This window comes from Magallana gigas, chromosome 3 (assembly GCF_963853765.1).
Source record: "Magallana gigas chromosome 3, xbMagGiga1.1, whole genome shotgun sequence".
Lineage (NCBI taxonomy): Eukaryota > Metazoa > Mollusca > Bivalvia > Ostreida > Ostreidae > Magallana > Magallana gigas.
In genome coordinates, this window is record NC_088855.1 from 42,180,858 (window position 1) to 42,186,483 (window position 5,626).

General features: G+C 35.4%; 1 long non-coding RNA gene across 1 annotated transcript; it reads right to left on the minus strand.

The window, feature by feature from the left end:
* Positions 1-418: 418 nt before the first annotated feature.
* LOC136273384 (uncharacterized) lies at positions 419-2,072 on the minus strand. Its single transcript, XR_010711584.1, has 2 exons — positions 1,741-2,072; positions 419-1,285 (listed from the first exon to the last, which is right to left on the minus strand). It is a non-coding gene; the product is annotated as an uncharacterized lncRNA (long non-coding RNA).
* Positions 2,073-5,626: the final 3,554 nt, after the last annotated feature.

The window sequence follows — 5,626 nt, forward strand, 5'->3', positions numbered from 1 at the left end:
CTGAACTGTTTTATTATGACTCGAGAAGACATCATAACTTTTGAATGCACTATCTTCAACCATACAGTGCTCAGGGTGACCAATTAAGTGTGCGATTGGTTTCCCAGTTTATTTGACACTTTACACCTCTTATTGCAGAGCTAGTATTCAGTTGTCAAACGAGTTTTTAGTAAGTTTCATATCGTTAGCAAAAGCATTCAGGAAAGGTGTGTGTTTTTGTATAATGAAAACAGGAGGTGGTCATTAAAATAATGAAAAAAGCCTCAACTGAAAATTGAAAGATAAAACAAATCTTATGAAAAAGAATTACTTGTAATGAGATAGTGAAAAAATATGTGTACAAGTATATTATTTGAGACAAGAACACGCATGTAAAAACACGGGAAAAAATTCACCATCAACAAAACTAAATTCAAAGAACTCTGTGACTGGCTTTATTATATTAAACATATTGATATAAAATTTATATATATTAGAAAGGTTTTTAAGGTCATGATCATGTGATTTCTGGTATTCACATCATTCGGGAGATATTGGGGTTGGGGGGGGGGGGGCGGGGAGGGGTGCCGCTGCAGAGAAGGATATGAGGGACTGGCAAGGAAAAAGAAAATGTTAAACGAGGAGAGGAAATTCCAATTCCCCTTGGCTGACTTCATCTTGTTGGATACAGTATATGCTTAAGTCCACAGTGTTGCAATTCCTGTTGTATCCCCCATCGCTTGTATTGTGCGTTTTAGAGAACGCGAAGATACTACGTTGCTGATTCCGACCGAATGCATCAAAATTCGGTCATATATCAAATCAATCGGAGAGACATCGATTGAGTGTTTGGACTCGGACATTAACATTTTGGGCTGGTGTTCCTCTCTCCTCTCGTCACTGGATGAATGGATCGTTTCGTTGTATGATGGCACAAGACGAATACAACAGATATTCAGAACACACGATCCAGCAGCAATCTAACACTCACCCCCCCCCCCCCCCCCATCCCCGGGACATCGTTTACAGTAGATGGTTAATCAGGCACTATTCAGTGTTAGAAATGTGTTCAACAAATTAGCAAATGAAGACAAAACATGATCATATTCCTACGAATTTGAAGCAATGTCGTGATTGAAAGAGACAATGAGATGAATTATTCTGTTTCCCTTTTACAACAAGAATCCTCGACGAAGTCCGCAGTAGGTAGGGGAGGGGTTTGCTGTCCGGGGTAGACCCTGGGATGCAGCACGGCTCCTCTGGGTGACTGCAGGTGCAGTGTCCACGGTAGAGTTGTCATCTTTGGCTACAACGATTACCAAGTCATGAAATGAATACAAATTTCTTTTATCATGCTGAATACACTATTTCTGGACTTGTCATTTGGACCATGGATAGTTTGCATATTTTTGTTTACTTCTACGTAGTTTTTGTTTATTAAGACAATTCCTGTTTATCAATGTTATAGCTTTAAACATGAAAAATTAAACAAATAAGCTTAGAAAAACCCAAAGTAACTTTTGATAAGCCATCAAGAGCCTATACTCGACACTTGACCAAAAGATCCCAATATGATAAAGCTTTGCCTTCTACCCTATAATTGTCCCCTTTGTTACAGCATGAGATTCGTAATCACTAATCAAAACATATTTACTCTTTCCCAAAATATACATCTTAACAAAAGTATCATATTATAAAAACAATATAGCTATGTATGGTTTACAATATCTTAGTTTAGTTTACTGGTGATGTTAGAAATACCTTGGATTTTGGAGGATACCCATCTGTAAGTCCACTGGACAGACAAATACACAAGATGCATTGTGACAATCATGATGATTAATTGTTTTTCAGCAGGGATATGAATTTGTCAACGGTGTTGTTAGTTATTCACCAACTGTGATATCACAATAGGTGACGTAGCTATTATTGTGACGTCATGGTTAAAATCAAACGGAACTCCTCGGGTGTCTCCAATCGACCGAAAATTTCCAGATTTACTTAATTTTCTTGTTTCATTATTTTTGTCATTTTAATTTTTGCTTTGTATTGAGCTGTGCATTTATTTCACACCAACATTAAAGAGGCGTGAGTTCATGTATGTTACATCCATGCTTGTCAACAAAAGTCTACATTTTCATTAATGATAATTAATCATGAGTTTCAAAAAAAAAAAAAAAAGACCACGTTCTTATCATTCTTTACAAAATTTCTTGAAATTCCTTGCAGCGGTTAAAGAAGAGTTGCGCTTACTAAAAAAAAACCCCACCAACCCGACCCCAAAGAGAACTGACTTACTGACTGACAGATGCATGCTGAATGATAGGTCTAAAACATCGTATATCCTTCGTAAATTTATTACGTGCATGCCTGGTTTGTGCTTTGAAATAGCGATCCGACATCAAAGATTAGAAGATAGCCTTTAGGTGGTATCAGATAGTTTGCAATTTCATTGTTGATGAGAGTGTTAAAAAATATCACCGTTTTAAAATGTAAAAAGTTTTGCAATGTTTAAATCTAAAAAAAATATTAAATTCCAAATCGGTTTCATACTTAAACGATGAAGTTTACAAAGTTATAAATTTTGCAAATGGTAATAAAGAAAACAACTAAACAAACTTAACTAACAAACATAACTTAAACTCCTTAATTATTTGCATTTTTCCAAAGACTTCTTCAAAATAATGCATTAATTGAACATGAATATTAACAAGAATACCTTTCTCGATGCTAATTTCATGATTTCGTTTTACCCTACAATCCCCAAAAATCGAGAGCTTTCAAAGGCTTTGCCCACTGGATACCATGCACGATTTTGCCCTGAAATAATACAGGTGACCCCCAACTCCACCGCATCTAAAATAATGCCGCGTCTCTTCTACATGTACCCTATACAACTAGTTTTCTCTTCACACCCTTTGAAAATTTATCAGTAAGATCCGCGCCTGTATCAATACATGGATGCACAGGCACCTGACGTTAAACTTTTTCTTTTTACAATATATTTATTATATATAGTAAGGGAAATAATCTCATAATAAAAAGAAATATTTTTAAGGCGACTGAATGTATACAAATAATACTCAACCCGTGATCGTTGCTTCCATAATATCAATTTTTGTGGGTATGTAAAGCACATTGTCTAGATGTGTAATAGCTAGGAAATTCCGATTCCATTATTTTTATGGGAATGTTGTCCCTTTTGAACTTAGAATTTGGCCATATATTGAATACAGTAGTAACCACTTTGTATGCGCAAATTCTCTTAAACCGCTGCACGGAATTGCAAGAAACTTTGTAGGCATTTAGGACTAAATGTGTAGATGTGCATATTACTAGAAGAGTCCGATTCCATCATTTTTTTTCGTGATACATTGAGTATAATATACATATAATAAACAGTTTGTAAGCGCAAGTCTACTACATTTCGAGAGGCTATCAAGGTATTTGGGACATATTCCCAGGAAATTTCTATTCCATTTTTTTCCTGAGAATTTTAGCACGTTTGAATTTAGAATTTTGTTTTTTTAAGACGGAGATATAAGATCTGCATTATACTTGCAGGAAGTTATGCTCGTTTTATATTCAGACTTTTTAAAGAAGAGGCGTCAGATATTAATATTATTATATTGTATACTTTTAGACGTCTTTTGAATAAAAGAGTTATAGTTCTTTTAAATAGAAGATTGGAATACCAGTTTAAACATTACTATACAATCTTATTTAACCGCAAAATACAATTATTGCAAGAAATATCTAAAAAAAAAAAAAAAAACAGGCTTCTTAATTACTGACATTTCAAGCTGATGCATATAGATAGCCAGGCAATTCTTTATTGTGCTGAGCTTTCGATCTTCATCGATTTTAAGAAAATCCCAGTTGCAAGGATTATGTAAATTTATGGCCAATGATTCTATCAAAACAATTTGTTATTAGATATGGTACTTCAATAAATATTCAATTTCTTGGATCAACTTTACGAAATCAGAGAAAATTGGTATTAACATTCAAAATCATTTTCTTACAAGTACAAAAACTGTCGAAACGTATCTGGTTGACGGGATGCTTTGTAAATTATATCACTCGCGATCGTATCTGGAAAAACACAAAATATATCCATCCTCTCTCTCTCTCTCTCTCTCTCTCTCTCTCTCTCTCTCTCTCTCTCTCTCTCTCTCTCTCTCTCTCATTTTAAAAATCTAGTAACCTGCCACGGTAGTACTTGTTTCGTGTAAATAACTGTTGCACGGTACCAGTTTATTCCTTCTGTGGTGTAGCTTATAGTTGTTCAGTACACCATATGATTACTGCATGCTGAACTCAATGTGGACTTACCCAACGTACTCACATAAACAATACAATATATATAATTTGCAGGTATTTTAAGTGTTTTGCTATGACTCGAATTGTCGTTATAAATTTTGCATGTATAATCTACAACTAAAGACCGAATGTCATTGGTTTTCCAGTTCATCTATATATGTACACTCTTTTTGGGTAAATCTCTCGTTTTAGAGCAAAGTTATATTCATTTTTTTGTCAGATAAGTGGCTTTATAATGAAAGGCCTAGCAACAAATAAAAGCGCATTAATTAGCACTGATATAAACGGGAAAGGCGTGTGTAGTAAAAGGCGCAAGGATACGCGAATACCAGTACATTAAAAAACAGCCCTTAATCATGAATACGTGTTTATTTACTAGTCTGTGATAAATCCAATGATAATTTTCAAAATTGTAATACCTTGAATTTAATCGAATAACACAAAAATGAATAATGGAATATAATTATTTTTTTAAAAAACCCAATCACTGGAAACCCGAGGCAAATTAATTTCATTATCGCGAAAAGCATTAAAATATAAATCCAACAACTACATGTATGTAACCTGACTTGGTTTTTTATTTTCAAGTAGATGTACATGTATATGCTTTTACACTGATTTCCAACACATGGATATTTACGTGGAAATATTTGTTGCAACATTATACGATTTCTGGTATTTGCGTTATTCTGAGTAAGGCGGGGGAGGAGGGGGGGGGTGCTGCAGAGGAGGATATACGAGGGACAGGTAAGGAAAATCGAAATCTCCATTCCTCTTTGATGATAGCAAGCTTTGGTTCTCAGTGTTGCATTTGTTTTCGTTTCTGGTAACGTTCCCTCGTACTTTCGCATCCATCGCTGCTTCTTTCGTGTTTTGTAGGATGGATGCCACTCATTCCGAAGTCATCCAAATAGCTCTTGTACCTAATGACTGGGAGAGAGAGAGAGAGAGAGAGAGAGAGAGAGAGAGAGAGAGAGAGAGAGAGAGAGAGAGAGAGAGAGAAAACGAGAGTTTGTGTTTGAACACTGAAGACCGGATTGATGTCCTTTCTCTCCTTGACACTCATGACTGGATATGGCCGTTTCCTTGTATAAGGCACAAGATGAAAACTAAAAATGATCAGGTTGTTCCATGAATCCTGCAGCAATCTACCCCCCCCCCCCCTCCATCCGAGTATTTTTCACAGCAACAACTTAATAAGGTACATTTCTAAGCAATCTAATAAATGAAGATGGAAACGAGCATAGTCCAACAAAGGCAAAACAAATTTGTGATAGAAAGTATTTAAGGGATGAAATATTCTGTTTCCTTTTTACAGCAAGAA